This window comes from Anas platyrhynchos, chromosome 1 (genome assembly GCF_047663525.1).
Source record: "Anas platyrhynchos isolate ZD024472 breed Pekin duck chromosome 1, IASCAAS_PekinDuck_T2T, whole genome shotgun sequence".
Classification (NCBI taxonomy): Eukaryota; Metazoa; Chordata; class Aves; order Anseriformes; family Anatidae; genus Anas; species Anas platyrhynchos.
In genome coordinates, this window is record NC_092587.1 from 174,239,009 (window position 1) to 174,261,418 (window position 22,410).

Here is a 22,410-nt window from a genome sequence, read left to right on the forward strand (position 1 = left end):
GAGATTTACATTTGACATTACCTGAGGTACAATATAACATTTTCAAAAAAAGAATTTGCTTGTGTTAGGCTGTGCTGAAGTCCATACAGTACATGACGGCACAGTTCTTCAGTACATTTCTTTATTGTTAAAGTCAACAGCTCTTTACTGAGTATGAAGGTGATGTTTTCCATTCAGTTACAGATTTCAGATTTGTAGGTGGGGCTTTGTGCTGTGTTAACCTTGGCTAATGGTTAAACTCTCACCAAGCTGCTTTCTCTCTCCCTCTTCTCAACAGGACAGAAACAAAATATGATGAGAAAATTCATGAGTCAAAATAAGGATGGGGAAATTACTCACCTTTTACTGGCAGGGGCATACAGTCTCAACTTCTGTTGAGCTCACACCTCACATACTGTGTTCACTTTCAGGGTCCTCACTACACTGAGACATCTAGAGAAGGGCTATGAAGCTGGTGAAGGGCCTGGAACACAAGTCCTGTGAGGAGTGGCTGGGGGAACTGGGGTTAGTCTGGAGAAGAGGGGGCCCAGGGGAGAAGTTATTGCTCTCTACAACTACCTGAAAGGAAGTTGTAGAGAGCTGGGGGTCAGCCTCTTCTCACAGATACTTAGCAACTGGACAAGATGGAATGGCTTCAGTTTGCACCAGGGGCGGTACAGGTTAGAAATTAGGAGAAATTTCTTCTCAGAAAGAGTGTTTGGACATTGAACACATTATCCAGGGAGGTGGTGGAGTCACCGTCCGTGGGGGTTTTAAGGAAAGGCTGGACATGGTTCTTAGGGACATGGTTTAGTGGGTGATATGAGTGGTAGGGGGATGGTTGAACTAGATGATCTTGAAGGTTTCTTCCAAGATTAATGAGTCTATGATTCTGTGGTAACTTGTGGAAATTTAATTTAATTTATTACCAAGTAAAAAAGCTTTGGGTGGTGAGAAACAAACAAAATGAACATTTAAACAACGTTTCCTAGGCTCAACTTCATTCCCTCACTGCCTTCACAGATCTTCCACTTCCCTCAACCCAAGGAACACTGAGATAGATAATGGAGGGGTGAGCTGGGGGGTGTACTCTCAGTGTACATAGTAGTTTCTCTCTCCTGTGTCTCATGCTTCTTTCTCCTTGCGATTTTCTTCTGTTCTGATGGGGGCCCTCTCCATGCTCTGCAGTTTCCTCCAGAAATAAAAAAAAAGAATTATAAAATAATAAAATAAAATAAAATAAAATAAAATAAAATAAAATAAAATAAAATAAAATAAAATAAAATAAAATAAAATAAAATAAAATAAAATAAAATAAAATAATAAAATAAAATAAACCAGCCTGCTGCAATGTAGATATTACATGGAAAAATCTACTCAATGTGGGATTTGACAAGCTGCAGGGAATACCTATTCTGGCACCTGGAACCTCTCTTCCTTCTTCCAACCTTGCTGATCCCTCTATTATTTCTCATGCTTTTTGTTTCCTCCTTCTCTCTCCATCTGGCATTTTTTGCCCTTTCTCACACACACTTTTCTTGAGGTGCCGCCATCTTGGCTACTGGGCCCTGCAGTGGGACTGTCGGAGCCAGCTGGAACCAGTTGTGTCTGGTATGGGACAGCTTCAGACTCTCCTCACAGAGGTCATGCCTGCAACCCCCCACCACCAGCAACTTGACATGGACATCAAGTCCTAGCTTTCAGCAGGTTGGTCTGTAGCCCAGCTACAAATAACCTAGAAACAGATTTATATCTGTTTTCCCACCTGTCATACATTTTTTGCTCTACTTTTCTGTTAGCGTGACAGGTACTACTGTGAATCAAACCTGTCCATCTCCTACTTTCCTGTCCTCAGAGTTTAACTCACCTGTATTATTCTCAGTATTGTGCTGGCCAAACACTACTACATAAATAGCAGAAGGATTGTTATTAAATGTAATTCCAAAAGTTTTAATTTTAAATGATCCTACTTTCCATCTTGCTATTTTATTTCCTTGTCCCGAGAACTCATGGCATCCTGTTGTATGTCCAGAATGCTAGCATCTTTAAAATTAGACACAATACACTCAGAAATGTAAGAAGACCAAGTGTTCACATATATCTCTTCAGGGTAGGGATCAGAGTGTATGGCAGGCACTTATAGGTCAAAGATTTAAGACATCATTACTCAAGCAAATAAGATTTGGAACACAGAACTAAATGTAACACCTATTTGATCCTTTTCTGAGAGCTGTGAAATTTGAATCACACTTTGGGACATTCCTCTTACCCTTGATCATCGATGTGCAATTCTGAGCATTGTTTAGGCTTTAGCATACTTGCTGTATGGAATGATTACATTATTTTCACATAATGTCAACAACCTAACAGGAATTCTGTCTATAGCTAGACTCAAAAATGCATGTTTAAATCTGGAGAATATATATCCTACCCATTTCTAATAAGATTTACCTACACTTTCTCCAAGAAAAAAAATAAGGGACATCAGACAGGACTCCTACATTAAGTAAATCAACGTATGAAAGTGATCAGAATAGTCTAAAAAAAAACACTGTAGTCTCCTGCACATAGATGACTTAAAAAAGATCACTTTGGCAGTATTTGCTATGTGAGGTGGTAAATTAAATAACAAGACTGTCAAGGATTGTACTCATCTTCAATCAATAAAAGGCTGATTAATATTAGAATGATCTTGCTAATAATCCTGTTCGGTTTCTTTTTGGATTGTTGTTATGTTGTGATGGGAACTGATTATTATTGTAAATGGTAATTTTGCTTCCCATCATGATTTAGTATAAATTTTATGATTGCATACTTGGCTTGCATTATTAACCACAAAAGAAAGCAATGATATATTATTTATGGTAATGGACATCAATTTGCATTTCAGGTGAGTTTTTGTTTAGGTAACTTTACTGTGATCAATATTAAAAAATATATCTTCTTTTGTAAAGTATTTGAATCCATGGAAAGAATGAAATTGTCCTAAGAAACTACATGCTGTGGTGGTTTCACACCAATGACTAGCTAAGCTCCTCCATGCCACTCTCTCACTCCTCCTCCTTAAAGAACAGGGGGAGAAAATATGATGAAAAAAAAAGCTTACGGGCTGAGATAAGTACTCACCAATTACCGTCATGAAAAAAACAGACTCAGCATAGGAAGTTTAATGTAATTTATTACCTATTGCTAACAGACTAGAGCAGCAAGAACTAAAACAACCTTTGCCCCACTTGCCCTCTTCTTTTTCCTCTCCCCTACCATAGCAAAGAAATAGGGAATGAGAGTTGTGGTCAGTACATCACTTCTGCTCCTTCGTCTTCACTCTTTTCCCATGCTCCAATGTGGGGTCCCTCCCATGGGATGCCATCCTTATTGAACTGATCCTATGTGGGTTTTCCATAGGCTGCAGTTCTAAAATACAGGTATGTACCACAGGGTGCAGTCCTTCAGGAATGGACTACTCCAACATGGTTCCCCCACAGGTGGCAGCACCACCCAGATCATCTGCTCCATCATGGGCTCCTCTCCATGGGCTGCAGTTCTGACACAGAGTTTACTTTTGCAGAGGATCTCCAAGGGTAGAAGTCTCCTTCAGGCCACATCCACCTACTCTTCTGTGGTCTCCTCCACAAGTTGCAGAACAGAGAACTGCTCTGCTATGGTACCCATGGGCTGCAGGGGGGTGACAGCCTGGCCACCACAGTCCTCTCCATGGGCTGCAGGGGAAATTCTGCTCCGGCACCTGGAGCACCTCCTCCCACTCTTTCTTCAGTGACCTTGGTGTCTTCAGAGTTGTTTTTCTCTCATTTTCTGACAACTCTTTCCCAGTTGCAGTTGTGCAGCATTTTTTTCCCTTTCTTAAATATTCTCTCACAGGGGTGCAACCAGCAACACTCACTGGATCAGTTTTGACAAGTCCCTTTTAGAGCTGTCTGGAATAGGTTTTGAACTAACGTGGAGTACCTTTTGGACTATTCTCTCCCCTGCTACCAAAAAATTTGCCATGTAAATCCAATACACATGTCATCTGCTACAGTTAACAAATATGCTGGAAAAGCCTTTATTACTCTGTTTCAATATAGAGGAAAAGCTACAGACATGGTGGTTTTATCTTGCTGGGCAGCTAACTCCACCACAACCACTTTCTCACTCCCCCTCCTTAGAAGAAGAGGGGGAGAAGAAAGGATACTGGAAAGACAAAAAGAACTCATGGGCTGAAATAAGAATAATTAAAGGGAAAAAGGTGGGGGAGGGGGGGGGGGGATGACGACAAAAAGCAAAGGCTTTGTGGAAGCACAGAGAGAGAAAAGCAGTTACTCTCTACTTCCCATCAATGAGTGATGTTTGGCCACATCCCAGGAAGTAAGGCCTCAATATGTGTATCGGTTGTTTGGGAGGACAGACATCATAACAAGCACTCTCCCTCTCCTTCCCTTTTCCCACCTTATATTGCTGAGTGTGACATCATATGGCATGGAATAGCCCTTTGGTTGGCTTAGGTCAGTTGCCCTGGTGATGTCCCCTCCCCACCTCTTGCCCAACCCCAGCCTGCTGGCTCTTGGGGGGGGGGGAGTGATTGGAGGGAGTCTTGATGCTGTGTCAGTATTGCTCAGCAGTAGACAAAACACTGGTGTGATACTAGTGCTGTTCTAGCTCCAAGTGCAGAGCACAGCACTGTATGGGCTGCTGCAGGGAACGTTAACACCATCCAAGACAGACCCAGTACAACACATAAGAATATTAAAGACTTCTTTGAAAGTTTCAGTGGGTATATAACAAGAATAAAAGGAAACATTACCTAGTTGTTAATCACTCTGTTACTACCTTTGTCTTGTCTGAGAAAAAGAAAGTCTAGAACACTGAAATATAAATATGTAGAATGATGTTCTTATTAAAGTACTGTTCATTGACAAAAGACCAGTTGCTGCCAATGAAAAGTAGACTTGATAAGGTTGAAATACAGAAGATATTCAGCAGGAGTCAGAAAAGAAGACAGTTTAAGAGACTCAGTACCATGTGAGGATTTGTAGGATCACAGTGCTCAAACTTCTCTTATCCCAATGTGCAGAACAATATGACAATTTGCATCACAGGGTGAATGAAGGGAGGTGAACACAGTAATGAATATTCTAACAATATTGTATAATGATAGTGTAGGAAAGTAATGCACATCTGAACTCAAATAAAATGTGAAGTTATTCATCAAAATATTCTAATAGCATTAGATACCTTCTATTTTTATTTTGTTTAAGAACAATTGGATCAAGCTATCAATGCTCTAATTCTCATTGCTGAGTTGATGCACATTTTCAGATAAGGTTTCTCTGGCCCTGTTGGACATATAGATTGTCCAACATTATTAAGTTTGCTTTGGATGAAAGTTGAGTGAGTGAGGTAGGGAGGTTCTTGATCATGTTTTGTTTTGTTTTGTTTTGTTTTGTTTTTTTAGTCACTTGCAAAAGAAGGAACTGTCACACAACATTAGACACAACATTTATTACAGCTAAAGAAAGGAAGAAGTGGAGGCCACAAATGGGTTAGTTGTAGGCAGTCATTGAGTCATTGCAGCATTGCAGGTGTAGTGTGTATTATTAACAATGAGACCTTTCTTTGAGTGATTTTTTTTTTTTTCTTTTGCAACTCTCCAAAGGGAATATGGCTATCTTGGTAATATTTCATCACTGTTGTTAGTGTTTAAATGTCACTTAACAAAAATACTGTGCAACCCTTGCAAAACAACAAAAAGCAATCTGAAACCAAAGTGCAACTCCACCTTAAAGAATTCAGATCAAGTCAGTATTTCCTACTGTAAACTGGGAATCAGAGGTGAAGGGTAATGGTTTAACTCATGAGGTTTCAGCAATATGGATGTTGAAAAAGTGAATTGAAATATAGCAACGCTTAGAAGACGGCACTGCAGATGTATGTAAAGAAAGCAGTCAACATCTCAGTGTTTTTCTTTACTGGTTAGCATGACAAAGAAAAGCAAAAATATCTGCAGTTGGAAGTTACAGATTTTTTTTCAGTATCCATGTTAAACTATACCTTTAAGTAATTATGACATGAAAACCCAAAGTAAATTTTATCCCTTTTACCCAATATTGTACTGTGTATAAGCCACTTGATTCCATGTAAAAGTGAACAAGAAGGTTCCTTCCCCCCACAGCCTCCCCAACCCCTACCCCCCATTATTTGAGACCAAGAAAGGACAAGAACAAGAGTATTCTATGGAAGAAACAGGAAGTTTTCACTCCTGTGCCCCCTACCCCCAACTAGAAAGTAGAAGGTCTCTGTAGCAAGTAGTGGAAGGCAAATCCTAGCTCTTACCAATGTCAGTATCTCATTATTGCTGTGCGTATATATTCCAGTATCTACTTATTAGACTGCTTTTCAACTTACTGGCCCAGCTCCAATTGGTAGAGAAATGGAAGTACCGGTGCTATTCTGCAACTGGGAACAACAGTCTGCCCTTATCACAGCCCTTATCACTGTGTGAGACAAAAGCACATGCACCAAACGACATGATTTGATAGGGTTGCTTATTTCAAAGCAGTCCATTCTAACAAATATTATCCACTATTATCAATATTTATCTAAAAAAGAAAAAAAGACAAAACATATCATGGGTTTATGTGTTGCGTGTGAAGAGATTTAGCTGTGTGAGATATGTTCATCTGATTCATGTCAGTATGCAACAATGCTAGGGCTGCATGGTATGATGAATGTGACCTTCTGTCTTACTTACCCTTGTATAAGCACAAGTCTAAGAAAACCACAGTGGTTAATGTATATAATTCTTGTATCTTGCAAAGGAATGTTTTAGCAATTCATGTCAATAGAGAGCTTGAAGGGAAATGTATTTGTATGCTTTTCCTTGAAGTCTCTGATATCTGGGGGGGTTCAGAATAACTGCTAACTATTATGACTATTGCATGGGACACTATGCAGGTTTCTGATATCTGGCCAGGAGATTAAGGAGACGGGGAGAGCTGAAGAACAACTAAAAGGCAAAGCTTGCAGGGGACATTGCACAAATCTCTGACATACAGCCAAGTTGGACAAAGTAGAAGGACAAGAGGGAGGAAGACTATGAGCCTTCAGCACAAGAGACCCCCAGAGACCCCCGGAGACTGATATGCATGCTCCAGTAGGAGGGTTTGGATTCCAGAAACTAATTATAATAACCCTGTTTTTTTGTTTTTTTTTTTAGAAGTAGTAATGAATATGCATTAGCCTAGGAGCATAAAAATCAGATGCTTGATGTAACTGGTGTGTGTCTTGGTGGAGCAGAGACTCCTGGCACACCCAGTGCTTTTTGCTTATCTCTATTCCTTTAATAAATTGTAAACTTTGATTATAGTCCTATTTTGAAGACTGAGCCATTTATTACAACTGTCCATAACATTACACTGTCCATGCGAGGCTGTGGTTCATAGGTTACAGCCCAGTCTTTGTCCATTAGTTTAAATTATAGTCACAGTGAGCTGTGAATCCATTGGATTTCCACATGGAAGAGAACAACATAAGAAATATGTGAGAAAGGTATAAGCCATAAAGTAATCAGCAACCACACTTTGTTCTTCCTTTACTTTCATCAGTTATGGTCTCATTTCAGCAAAAGTAAAATCTCTGTGTTCAGGAGATCATTATCTTTAGTATAGAAAAAACAAATGACATCTTTCAAGTCTCTTCATAAGTGCATCTTTTCAAATATTAAACAATCACATTGAATAAAGAGATATTTAGAAGAGAAGAAAAAATAAATCTTCGTACGTATTGGTATGCCAGCTGTATATAATCCCTGAAATCAGGGAACAATGCAACATGTTCTGGACATGAACCATCTCTATAATAGTTCTTTAATCAGACCAAAATTTAAGAAATGAGAGATGACAAAAAGAGAAAAGGAGGCAGATCACTTTGGAATCGTTATAGAGTGTGATAAACAAAGATCACAGCATGCTAGGTATAAAATTTTGACCCTACTGAAGTCTGTGGAAAAGCTCTCATTAACTTCTACAAACTCAGGATTTCCCTCCAGCTATTTAACCATTACAAAATGTTTTGTAGCCATCTTAATAAGGCTATAATCATTTTCAAAATAAGTCTTCTCTGGGCTGTGATAACTCTGGTTTGATCAGACCTGATGAATTTAAGAGATTTGTTTTTTAGTTAATCAACACTTTTTTTGTCAGTTTTTTTTTTTTTCTTTGTTTTGTTTTTAAAGAAACATAACAAGGACAGAAAAAGTTAACATCATCTGAAGGAAGGAGAAAATTCATGCGTTATCCTGTATTATGTCTTTCTGAGTGAAAACCTGTTTCCTTCTGACCTGTTTAGGAGATAGCCTAACTTAATCTCCAGGGGACCAACACATAATTCCTTACATTTTGTTACCCAGAAAATAAATGTTTTATGTACTACAAGGCCAGTGAATGGGTAAATTAGAAATACTTATTATGAAGTCATTTTCTTGAGGAAATTAGTAAAATTTCTCTTTCTGTCCCCTCTCAGTTGAAAAGACTTTTGATGTTATTGGCCAGTTCCAAGAAAATTTCAGAAGAGTAGAGATCAGAAGGAGATTAAGTTTCTATGAATTTTGAGAAAAATCAGGAAAAAAGCAAGGAATAGAGAATCTATTACTGTCTTCCCTAAGGGACAGATAGGAATTGACCAGCTGTGCTGTTTGCTAGCCAGACACAACAGATGTAGCTCTTAAGCAGATGTAGAGCGTGCTTTCATTTGCTCAGCTAGCACCAGACACAAAAAGAAACTAAGGATATTGTTTGAGGGCTGATGAGTGAAAAGAGATGAGGTTATTTTAACACATGCCAGAGATATGAGATGGAGAGGAAAGTATTGTGGGTTTGGTGCTTCTAAGGAAGACTGGGGAGATTGTAATAAATTTTCCTTCAGAGGAAAAGACCTGACATGGTTGAGTACAATCTTTAAGGAAGCTGGACATCCATATCCTCGGGAAACCAGTATTCGTCAGATCTCTTTCTCATGGGACAACTGGCGTGACCCATGGTAGCTGCTGGAGCTTCCTTATACTAGACACTGTACAAGACAAACAAAAATATGTTCTTGCTTCAACCAGACCATACATGTCTAACAATCTGAAAGGGATGTTAGCAGAAAATGATTTGCAACATTTACCTAAATCTATTTACTAACAAGTGTTACTGATAGATTTACTAATTACTATCTCAAATGATAACTTCTCTCGATTACATGTTTGAGTACCAGCCATTTACTCCTACTTGCAGGGAAGGGAATGAAATAGTCTGCAGTATTTGGGTCTTTTCATTCCATGTAATTTTTAATCAATGATTCATTTTAGCGTGATCAGTTGCCTTAGTTGTTACCTGATGGTTCACTTTATCAGTGGGAGTCTAATGAAAGGTCTGTTGCTGATGCCTTGGAGTGACTCTAATAGGTTACAGGCTAATGTGAAGATGACAGGGTACTAATGAAGATGCAAGAAAAGTGAGGATAATGTTTACAAATAGTTGTAGTGAGACAAAATGAATCTTTAATGATCGATTTCAAATTAAAGTGCTAAATGGCTGATTGTTAAATAGTGCTGAAACATTCAAGTAACTTTGTCTGTAGACTAATAAAATGCAATTTTTAGAATATCATATTGATTTTATGATAAAAATGTACTTAATATGTTGGGCAATTTATATGAGAATAAAATAATGTTTAAATTGGAAATCCATTACATGCTGGTGAAAAAAAAAAATAAAAATCCATCTCTCTTTGATTACTATGGTTACTATTTACACTGACTAAAACCTGTTGTGGTTTAACACTGATAGGCAACTAAGTACCACACAGTTGGTCTCTCACTTTCCCTCTTCATCAGGACAGGGTCGAGGGCAGCAGAAAGAATATTACATGGAATAAATAAATAAAGAAAATAAAAACAACTTGCAGCTTTGAGATAGGAGCAATTCAATGAAAGAAAAAACAAAGGCCATGTGGGAGCAAAAGGAGAAAATAAACTTATTTCCCATCAGCAAGTGATGTTGAGACACTTCTTGGGAAGCAGGGCCTCAGTAACGTAACGTTCTTCAGGAAGACAAACAGTCATAATGAGAATTCCTCAGTTCTCTTTCTTTTCCCCAGCTTTTAATGCTGAGCATGTCATCATACAGTATGGAATATCCCTTTGGTCAGTTTAGGTCATCTGTGCCAGCTTTGTCCTCTCCCCAACACTTGCACACCTACAGCTTTCTGGCCTTTGTAGGGGAGAGGGGGAAGTTGGAGAGACAATCTCAGCAGCCTTGTTCAGTAATAGCCAAAACTTCGGTGGGATACTGACAGTGCTCTAGCTACAGGTGCAGAGCACAGAACTATACGGGCTGCTGTGGGGAAAGTTAACTTAATCCCAGTCAGACCTAGTACAAACATTTATTTCAGAAACTACTGTATATATGCTTTCTGATTTCCCTGACTAGGGAAGGAACCATGACCACTGAAAATGTTAATTTAGAAAGATATTTAACAATGTTTCTGCTACATCGTGTGATTACTTTAAGACTTAATACAATGTAGCCCTCTGCCTTTGTCTCTTTACAGTAAAAAGCTTAGCAGAAGAATTTGCAAAACAAAAAGCAGCAACCAACTCCTTTGTACAAGAGAATGCCTATCACAAGGCATATTATGTTACTTTCACATTGTTCACAAAATGTTGAAAAGATATATATTTTCTCTAGTACAGACTATTTAACTTTTAAAGATGATTTCCCAGAAGGCTTTTGTATGAGCTTTTCAATTGAGAATGATAATTTATGAACATCTGAATGTTTTAATCACTAGATGTCATTTGTTTCAACATAATGATAGATTTGTTTCAGGTAGGTTAAAATCTTATGCAAAATCAAGACTTGTTTAAGCGTATGTAACAAAATTTAACTTCAAGAAGAATGAACACATTATTTTCAAGAAAATTTTCCATCTTGCAGAGCACAGTTTGAAAAAAATATTTTAAAAGACTAAATTTAATCTTCAAAGAATTATAAACATAAGACCAGAAAGGGGAAAAGAAGTTATAAATATACAGAGAACTGAATGTAAACATAATGTAAAACATTCAAGATAACATATTGATCATCATATAAATTTGTTTTTATGAATAAACTCAGGTAATTTCATAAGTAATCTTCATGTCTCTCTTATGTGTTTACAAGAATGTAAACAAATTTAAAACATGCAGAAGACGCTTTGAAGTAAACTGAAGCACACTGGAAAAGTAAACTGAGGCTGTTTAAAGAAGATCAAGATAAAAAAGAAGGTAGTGTAGCCTCCTAAGTAAAAGGAAATTTAGAAAAGAAGTACAAAAAACATCAAGTCTCATAAGACAGATAACTAGAATCATAGAATATCCTGAGTTGGAAGGGATCATCAAGTCCAACTCCTGGCACTGCACAGGTCTACCCAAAAGTTTAGACCATGTGACTAAGTGCACAGTCCAATCGCTTTTTAAATTCAGACAGGCTCGGCGAAGTGACTACTTCACTGGGCAACCTGTTCCAGTGTGCAACCACCCTCTCAGTAAAGAACCTTTTCCTGATGTCAAGCCTAAACTTCCTTGCCTCAGGTGAACACCATTTCCATGGGTCCTATCACTGGTGTTTACAGAGAATAGGTCACCTGCCTCTCCACTCCCCCTCATCAGGAAGTTGTAGACCGCGATGAGGTTCCCCCTCAGCCTCCTCTTCTCCAGGCTGAACAGGCCCAGTGACCTCAGCTGCTCCTCATGTCTTCCCCTCTAGGCCCTTCACCATCTAAGGTCCTTCAGATGTTCCTTCAGAACTCATAAGAACTCCACCTTCACCCCAACTAAGGGTATGATCCTTCAGAATTCATCATTCTGATGTTGTTTTTTGGTTTGTTTCTTTGGTTGTTTTTTTTTTTTTAGTTGGTTGCTGTTGTTGTTGTTTTGTGAGAAAATTGGTCCTTCGGTAATGGAGTTCTACATAGTGAGTAGAATTTGACCCCTCTAATATATAAAGAACTAAGCAATCATTTTATTGGCTTGAGTATTTCAGTGGTGGGATAAGAGACTCTCTTAGATGCTGTTCCTGTTAAACCAGATCAAAAGGCCAGAGTGGTCCCAAGGGATCTGAAAGCCCTGGGTCCAAGCAAACTGTCAGCACTTGCCTGTGTCTTCTGCAGGTCTCTTTTCAAATGCAGGTGTTAGAAGTTTGTCCAGAAGGAGACCTTTCAGAGAGGGCCAACGTACAGAGCAGCAAAGATGTGTTCCTCAGGAGTATGCTTCCCTCTTGGTTACTGTGGCATAGAGAGTCTTCAAGGTCATGTTTATGATACTAAATGAGAAAGAGAGCATGCATATAGCTCTTTCTCTGACTCTGTTTTGGAGCACCCCAAACAGATGTCTCTAAGACAAATCAGAGTGAAAGTGTCTAATTTTAAGAACCAAGGACATTAGTCAGTTGATGCCATTTTTCTTCAGAGCAAGGGATTGATTTCTCTTTCTCTCTTGTTTAACAATAGAGTAATTTAATGTTGGAAGCGTGACTGGATCTCAAGTATTATGCAATGCACTATGAATCGTTGCCTGAACCAACTCTATAAATACTAACCTCTATGTACAAATATCCCAGGTGAAAGAAAAAGTGTTGAGCTGAGTTTAAAAAAAAAATCCTTTGGCAAAACCTTCTGAGAGCTTCATCACAGCCATATAAGTCAATGGTAAAACTTCGCAACTGAATTTATAGTAAAAATGTATTATTTTATTTTTTTAATTAGGAAAAATAGAGATTACTTGTTATTTGCAGAACAGGATCATTATGCAGCAACATTAAGATTAGCAGCAGCTGCAGGCTTTCTAAAAGATAGTAAAGACAGCAAGGAGTATACTGCAGGACTAACATAGGAACAAGTGAGTCCAAATTAAAAATGAACCACAAGTAAAGCCAAGATGTCACATCTCTGCGTAAGTACTGGTAAGTGTTTTGTTTTTCCTTCAGCCTGTTGCAGGGTTTTTTAGATGGGTCAGTGTATGGGCTGATGCGTTTCCAAGTTGAGAGAGGTAAGCATGTCTCTTTGAGGTAACAACTAGTAGGATCTTTTAGAGTAAAGCAAACTATGTAGTAGTAGGTATCTTTACTGCATGCAATTTTTCTTCAGGTGAGTAATTTTTACAGCATGTTTATGGATAGGAAGATGATGTTACTTCATGTGTTTACTTTGTGGTTCTAGGTCTCTTATGATATTTTTTTTTTTTTTTTTTTTTTTTCAGAATTACAGGGCTTATTGTTTATGTGATCTTATGCCTTCACCTGTATGTCAAATACTATCAAAGTTACGACATTGGTGTTAAAGTGATGGTGCAGGGTTTAGAGGAAATGCATCATCTAAGTTCTGTGTGCCAGTGTGTATCTGAAAACTGCAGAAGTAGGCAAGTAAAGTGTAGTTTTTTTCAGGGTTAGGGACGGTTTCTTATATTTTTGGAGTTTTTCTGTGCTGTTTTGCTGGCTATAGAGTCTTTAGACCTTGTAGCTTTCTAGATTTTAAGTGCTTTGAATTCCCTTAATAGAGTGATATTTAACAGAGGTTGCCAGCTAAATTGTTTCTGGGATGTGGTGGGGTACACTTCTGTTTTAGGGTTATATTTTAATCTCTAGATATATCAAGCCATTTGTGTAACTCTCCAGAGGATTCAAAAAGAACTTCAGTGTGCACTGCAAGGGGTTTCACCATATAGGTGGAATATTACTAAGAGACTGAGCAGGGTCACCTTTTTGATATGTGAAGGATAAGTCTGTGATTATACCTGCTGGGGCTGCTGTGCATTCATGTCCTGTTGGCGTTTGTGGACCTGAGGGTGTTGTTGTTTTTTTTTCTGGCTCTAGTCTCTGTGCTTGAGTCCTCTGCAAGGAGCTGTACTGTTTGTGTGTCCATCATGGATATGACCTCCTCTTTATGTTTCTTGTAGAAAGAAATAAAGAAAAAGAAAGAAAGAAAAAAACAAACTTATTTTATCCCAAGTAGTGCTACAAGCTGGGAGATAAGTGGTTAGAAAGCTGCCTGGCAGAGAAGGACCTGGGAGTATTGGTTGATAGTTGGCTGAATATGAGTCAGCTCAGGTGGCTAAGAAGGCCAACAGAATCCTGGCTTGCATAAGAAACAGTGTGGCCAGCAGGTCTGTGGAAGTGATTGTCCCCCTGCTCCGGTGAGGCCACACCTCGAGTACTGTGTTCCATTTTGGGATTCTCACTACAGGAAGGACATCGAGGTGCTCGAGTGAGTCTGAAGCTGGTGAGGGGTCTGGAGAACAAGTCTTATGAAGAGCAGCTGAGGGAGCTGGGTTTGTTCTGGAGGAGAGGGGGATCGGGGCGACCTTATCGCTCTCTATAGATACCTATAGAGTGGGGTTGCAATGTTATGAGCAATGTGGGGGTTGGTCTATTTTCCCACGTGCCTGGTGACAGTACAAGGGGGAATGGGGTAAAGTTGCACCAGGGGATGTTTAGGTTGGATTAGGAAGAACTTCTTTACCGAAAGGGTTGTTAGGTATTGGAATAGGTTGCCCAGGGAAGTGGCTGAGTAACCATTCCTGGAGGTCTTTAAAAGATGTTTAAATTTAGATCTAAGTGATACGGTTTAGTGGAGGACTTGTTAATGTTAGGTCAGAGGTTGGACTAAGTGATCTTGGAGGTCTCTTCCAACCTAGATGAATCTGTGTGATATATCAAACAGCTTATGAAATGTTATTGCATCAACAGTTGATAAGAAAAAAAACAAAAACACAGGTGTTTATACTCAAATCTTCATATTTCATAATGAAAAGCATTAAAGCATGACCAACCTATTAGGGATGAACTCTTGTCTAATTTCCCTAAATTCAAAGATTACATTCCAATGCTGTTCTCAGGACATCTACAGATGGGAACTTTGGCATAAATACAAGTTCTGCAACAGGGGAACAGTATCATGGTGTAAACATCTCAATTATTATCATCTTGCTAATATAAAATTGTCTTAGTCTATATAAAATTATTTATATTAATATGAAGTTGTTCTAATTTGTGGAAGGCAAACATCTATTGCTCAGTCATGTTTTTCTGTGAAAAAAAAAATCCGTCTGATATGTAACTGAGCAGGTCTATTGACCTCTGTCTGGCCTATTTCTCACTCCTGACTCTTCAAACCTGTCCTGATTACTTAACCATAACTAAAGTCGATCTGTTCTTTTATATTCTATCATTTTTAACACATCTTGCTAAGCTGCTGTCTGTATTAGTGTAAAGTTATTTTTAAAGTTACCCTACAGTAGCTAATATTCTAAGACCTACCAGATGAGCTAAAACAAGAACTTCAGGACATCAGGGATCTTGGTCCATCTTAGGACAGCAACTGAAGCAGAAGGAAACAAGAAGCAGAAGGAAAGGATAATTGATCTAAGTTCTGACACTCTCCCATTTCAAATATACATTCCACTCTTTTAGTGAACAATGTACTGAAGTCACTGAAAGGTACCTCATTGCCTGGTATTTGACTAAATACATCATGTAATTAACACATGCTGGGGTCAGGCAGTTATGGGCAACCAAGGTAGGGTTAACAGAACAAATGCTCCTCTAGTGAACAAAAAATTACAGAGGCACTGTCCAGAGACAGGATCCATAAAGAAAATGCTGAAGTCTCTTTTGAAGTAAAGAGGGAGTCATTGTTGGTTGTTTTTTTTTGTTTGTTTTCTTTTTTTTTTTTTTTTTTTTTTTTGATAATACAACTGCAGTACATAACCAGGCAGGTGGAAATCAACTTGTTCAAAAGATTTTCAGGAACACATTAATTTGCTAGTTAGGAGAGGAGACAAATACCAAGACTCCTGCCACTTTATGATCTGATGGGCATTTCCTCAGCAACCTTTTTCTCCCCATTGTCACTGTTTCTTAATGGATGGAGCTGTGTGACCAAAGAGAGCCTCACAAAGAAGTGACCTTGCCCTCCACAGGCAGGGGCGAGGGCAAGATCCTTGGTATCATGGCCCAGGCAAGGCAACATGCAGTCAAGTAACTGCTAGTCGTAAAATCAGAACACTGTCTTTGTTTAAAGACTACTGGAGGAAATAAAAATTTGAACAGTTCAGATGCTATCTGGTGAGGCTGTGGCTAAAATCAGTGTCTCCTCCCATGTGAAAAGAAAACAGCCTGCACCACACTCCCACTCAACACTAGATGGTTAAACATGGCAAAGCATGAGGCTCTGCAGGTGAGGCTGTATAGGGAAATAAAATAATCAGCCCTATACTTATATAACCTGGTTCAGTGATCTTGCTCAATATACACATAATCATTTAGTAGCATAATATAAAAATCTGTCACAACCAAAACATACAGTATTGCAGTGCAATGTATGTTAAACCAGTGCCTGCAACAGCATCACTTAATTTTGACAATATGATTGTCAAGAATTCATGGCTGCAGTGTTGTAAATCAAATGTTATTGAAGCCCTGTACTATATCAAATTGAAGCAGGATAATAAAACAAAAATTAAAAACAAAACAAAAATGTCATAATTTATTCAGCAAAAAGGCATTCATTGTTTTCATTAAGGTAATGGCTTAGCTACTTGATCTGTGGGTTAATGGAGAAAGGAGCAAGTGTATACCACACTGTGATGTGCCTTGATCACAAATGAGTTACAGCACACTCCCAGCACCATAGTGACAATGTGGTAGATACAGTCTCCTTAGCAGCTGAGCACCAACACTCTCCACAGGATATGTCATCACAATTACTTAGGATCCAGGGGTAAGAAGGAAAAACAGCACATATCAAGCACCACAGCATGAAGTACAAAGTAATTCGGGGTTACACTGCGGGCAATGGATTAACTGAGGATTTAGTTCTTCCTACCTTTTTTTTTCCATAAACACCAGTTGCCAAAATTGGGTTACCCAGGCTTTAGGCAATCTGATCATATAAAAGATGTCCCTGCCTGCGACAGAGGGGTTGGACTCTTTGGATCTTTAAAGGTCCCTTCCAACACAAACCACACTATATTCTATGATTCTTTGGAAAATCTGATCTCTTATCAAATAACAGTGAAAAAACTATGCTGCTGTTTAACCCTTCCCTACCTGCTTCTTTACATAAAGCTGCACCTAGTACAGTTTAGGAATGACTTCTTAGGCATAATCCAAATGCTAACTTCAGTGAGAGGGAAAATTTTTCACATATTTTCTGGTGAATAGATGAGATAAATTATTCTAATTACGGTAATATTGAATGTGTGTGTGGAGGGGATGTCAGTCATTTCACTCATCACAAGACATGACAACAGAATGAAAGAATGATAATCCAGCTAGCCTTATGGATAACACCGATGAAGTTGCAAGGCACAAGCCCATGATAGCAAAGTGAAGATCCTCCAGAATCCTCATGTGCAGACTGTGACTCTATAAATTCCCTGTCACAAGTGTGCTACCACATCTTCTGGAAGCCATGTAGGCAAAATACTAAAGAAGCAGAAAATACCTTTTTGTTCCAAGCTACATGCTAGTGGAAGAAAAAAGGCAGCACATGAAATATGAAGCACAGAAATGAAACTATCCATGTTGGATTTTTAATTAAAGGTATGCTATGTGCCTTGTAGAATAAATAAATTATGGCTACTGTCCCATAGAGGTAGTAATCCCATTTACAAATGAGTTAGCAAACAAGAAAAATCCCCCCAAAAGAGCAAGATTAGAGCATATGATATCTTTATTTGTATGGGAATTGCTATGTGTATAAATATTATTTAAAATTAATTTTACTTGTCATCATCCCACTCCCTTGTTTTACCTTTTACTGTGAAACTTGGCATTCAAGAGTAATTACTTTTCAGAAATTATCTATGTATGCCACTTAGTTTTTATCTATTAATATATAAATGTATAAAAGCTACATACATGTGTCTTTCACACACATATGCATAAAACCAGGTTAGAAAATTGATGACCTTAGCATAGGGCCAATTAGTAGAAATGAAAGTATATGAAAAAAGGTAGGGGCATGCAAATGTTTTACTCTCTGATTTATTTAGTATTAGAAATATGAACCAATAAAAGCCGGGGAAGAAAAAAGACAGCTAAGTCTAAGCAGAACAAGCTGTTTGATTATGTAGGAAAGAAGGATAGAACAGTAGAGTAAAAATATGGATCTTAAGGAAAATGGGAAGTATTCAAAGATTAAACTGTTGTATCCACTAGAATTACATAACGATCTCTGCCTGAAGTGTGTTTGTATCAATATTTTCAATTAAGCCACTATTTTTTTTTTTTTTTTTTTTTTTTGTAATAAAGAGAACATCTTTCTGCCATTTATTCTGGAAACTATTCTAAGCCTTAGAACTGAAATTAAAGGCTTTTCATCAACATTATATGGTGTCTTGCTATAATTAAAGCTGTAAAGAATAATTAGATGAAAGCTTTGGATATAGATGCAAATAGAGTAAAATATTAATAGATAATAAACAAAAATGCACTATATGCCTAGCCATTACTAGTCAGGGAAAAAGAAAGTCTTAATATCAAACAGGTCATTTGGTAGTACTATTGAAAATGTTGCTTTCCTTTTGTGAACAAAGGACAGGGGGAAAAAGAAGAAAAAAAGAGCAAAAGCACCTTCATTTTTCTGTTTCCAAAAGTGCAGACAAGCCACAGTATAAAAGTATCTCTTGCTACCAGCTGCATGGAAATGCTGTGTCATCTTGGATTCAGCCATCCTTGATTATACTAGTTAGGTGCTGAAGACTCATTGGATTTCAATAGCAACTAATGAAATCAAATTCCTTCACCTCCTCTGATAATGTACACTCTCAGCTCTAGAAATTTCAGAGCGCTCTTGACTGAACAAATTACCTCAGTTTTAATCACCTTTGTTATTTGACATGATCACAAAACAGTTATATATTTTAAACTATGGTTCCCTTAAATGTAAGGATTGTACATTTTGCACATCCTTTCAGTCAGAAGGAGAAAATTATATAAAATATAAAATAAATAAAAGCCTTTTGAGAGGTTCTGTGTTTTATAGATAGGACATGTTGAATTCTTAATTAGAAAGGACCAAGAAGAAAAGACTTTCTAAATTCTGAAGTAGGAACCTGTCTACTGTTGCTAAGATTTTAATTGCTGATGACTGGTGCTTTCTACTGATCCCATTACCTGATTAATGGTTATTATTATTATTATTATTATTATTTGTGACTTGCAAAGTGCATGTGGTGGTGAAGTTATTTCAAATAGACAAATGGTGTGGTCCTTTCCCCAAGGAGTCTACAGCCTTACAATGTAAAAGAACTCACAATAATTGAGAACAATAAAGACCAGTGACAATAGAGTGAGAATAATTACATGGCTATTTACATTCGTTTTACACACATCTTGATGGTACTGCTGTTTGCTTGATTTCTGCTTTTTTTTGAGCAGGAAAGAGGATATGGCTATAAGAACAGAGGAAATTATATGGAAGAAAAAAAAAGACAAAAGCATGGACTTATACCTGTATGTGCATGTGTGTGTGTGCACATAAATGCAGAGAGTGAGTGGTACAGTAAAATTTATATAGAAAGTATAACAGCTGTAGCTACAAAGAGGGAATAAAAACAGGTGAGGTAAATTGTGAGAGTGGAATGAAAGGAAAAAAGGTGACAAAATAACAGATTGGACTGTATTGTCTTCTCAGAGCATTTCCAATGAGTGAATATGTCACAAGGCTGAATATTTTCAACAATGTCGTGAAGGAGACTTACCTTTGTTCTGGAAAACAGCCTTTGAGGTCAGGTAAAAGACTAGTGTACCATGTGTGTGGGTAGTTAGGGTCTGGTGGCCGGAAGATGTCGCGCTGTACGGAAAGGTGGAGCCCCTCCCTTGATGGACAGTAGTGCGTGGCCTGTGATGTAAGCAAGCGGAAGTGATGCTATGGGCCTCGGGTATATAAGCCCATGTGACTTGACAATAAATGCCATTTGCCATCCACCACATTGGTGTCTGTGAGCCGATGGACCGAGAGGCCTGGGATTGGTCGCCGTGCCGTTCCTGAACCAGGTCGCCACTGCCCCCTGAAGGCAACAAGTGGTGCCGAAACCTGGGAAAACTCCTGGATTCGGGTGAACGGCGGCCGGAGCGGCGGGACCAGCCCGGCGGGGAGGACGCTCCCGGACCAACAAGGAAGATGGAAACCCTTGTGAAGGTCGTATCAAAGTTGTGGAAGCTATGGGGTGGCTCAGCTGAGGAAGCCAGGGGTGCCGGTGGGGAACCAGAGCCTGGGGAAATCTGGGAGAGACCACGGACATGTGCGCCCCAGTATGGTGCTGAACTAGAAGACGAAGAGTTGGGTGAAGAAGCCTCCGGCGGGAACGGGGATGAAGTGCTAGGTTTTACTAACACGTGGAAATGCGAGAAAGAGAATGGTTGCGGGGACGACAGGGGAGGAGGTAGAAGCGTGAGAGAGGGTCAGAGAGCCGATCGGAACGGCCATCCGAAAAAACGCTCTAGTGGCGCAAACGCCTCGCTGAGAAGGCGGCAGGGCGAGCCACGAGGGAGAGAGCGGCCTGCCCGCAGGGGTGGTGGGCGGGGCCAGAACTCGACGGGAGGGTACCGGAACTTGGAGGTGAGCAGTCAGCCGATCTCCGACTCCGGATCAGATACCGATTCAAATTCGGAGGAGGAAATGGGGACAGATAGCAAAAATATCCCCGTCTGAAATAAAGCTGCACCGCGAGGTGGAGAAATTCCTCTCATGGATTGGAGGAAAATTAAGATTACGTGTGCCGTCTGGGCTTTATCGGCCATGCTAGCGTTCCCGGTCTGGGTGACAGACGGGGGGCAGAGGGTTCACTCACCAACAAACCCTAAGGATGTACAAGCGATTGTTAAAGCCATTGTGGATAAAGGGCTTCATTCTGCAATGGTCTACACCCTCATAGATGGTGTTTTCAGGGGAGACGACATGCTCCCGTTTGATATAAAACAAACTTGTAGACTGATCTTTGATGGGGGTGGGATGATCATTTTTAAACGAGAATGGGGGGACAACTGTATGAGACAAGTGGCCCAAGTAACTGGGGCGGATCACACACTGTATGGCTCTAGCCTGCAGCGGCTAATGGGTATGGACCCAACAGTGATCACCCCCCAGGCACAAGTCCAGGGCCTGAGGGCCCACGAAGGTATGGCAACTCGTGCAGCCAGAGAAGCTCCAAACAGCTGACGCCCCAACTTCAGAACAAAACTAATGAAAACTGAGTTTCCGTTCACAGGAATGGATCATCGGGCACCCCAGTAATCTGTATACCCCGGTGACATGAGAAGACAATAAGTCAGCAAGCGTCCTGTCTAAGCCTGAGAGTTCCACACTGGCAGAATCCAGACAACAGCAAAGCGGCCTCCGTGGGTGGGGGGCTGCAATGCCTTTGTGTGATCTTATCTTTGGACCTTGTATACTAAATATGCTTGTGTTGTTTGTTAAAAGTTGGTTAGAGAAAGTTATTATGTTGGTAGAACACCAACAACTACTTTAAGAGTGTATTTACTCAGGGTTACCAGTTACCTCCTAGTTTTCTCCTGGTTATTGTGCCTTATGGTTTTTAGTTAAGTTATGATGTCTACGTCTTAAGATTGTTATATTTCAGCTAATTTGGTTGTGCGTAGGGAGGGGGGAAATGTGGGTAGTTAGGGTCTGGTGGCCGGAAGATGTCGCGATGTACGGAAAGGTGGAGCCCCTCCTTTGATGGACAGTAGTGCGTGGCCTGTGATATAAGCAAGCGGAAGTGACGCTATGGGCCTCGGGTATATAACCCCATGTGACTCGACAATAAACATCATTTGCCATCCTCCACATTGGTGTCTGTGAGCCGATGGACCGAGCGGCCTGGGGTTGGTCGCCGTGCCGTTCCTGAACCAGGTCGCCACTGCCCCCTGAAGGCAACACATGTGTCAGTGGATTAAAGGCTGGTGTAGCATTCAACTAACAGTTTCTTTGAAGAGAAGCAGTGGGGAAGTACTAGAATTCATGACCTTCTATTACATTTCTTTTCTTTTATTGTGAAACTTCACCATGTTCTTAGTTACTGTAGTTTATTCAGCTGGAGATTGTATCTACCCCATATACTTACAAACTTTCAGGTGATTTTCCTTCATTGAATGTTAGTCAGTTTTAGCTACTTCAGCCTTCTGTGCCAACATATTTCACAATTTCTGCCTGTGTTGCAAACAGAAGGCCCTTTGGTTTTAAACCTTGTTGGTCTGATAAGTTCAGTGAATATCTCATAATACTTCACTTGAAAAAGTGAAAAATCCTTCCTAATTCTTCTTTTTCACATCTCTCCACCACATTCTGGGAAGTATTCCCAACTGTCTGAACTACTTTCTCCTGCCTTGCCTTGCCTTGCCTTCCTTTTCC

At 39.4% G+C, this 22,410-nt stretch overlaps 1 long non-coding RNA gene across 1 annotated transcript; it reads right to left on the reverse strand.

Annotated features, from left to right (window-relative positions):
- Positions 1-921: 921 nt before the first annotated feature.
- On the reverse strand, positions 922-19,891 carry LOC140001491 (uncharacterized). Its single transcript, XR_011806732.1, has 3 exons — positions 19,760-19,891; positions 15,312-15,372; positions 922-1,171 (listed from the first exon to the last, which is right to left on the reverse strand). It is a non-coding gene; the product is annotated as an uncharacterized lncRNA (long non-coding RNA).
- Between the last annotated feature and the right edge of the window lie 2,519 nt (positions 19,892-22,410).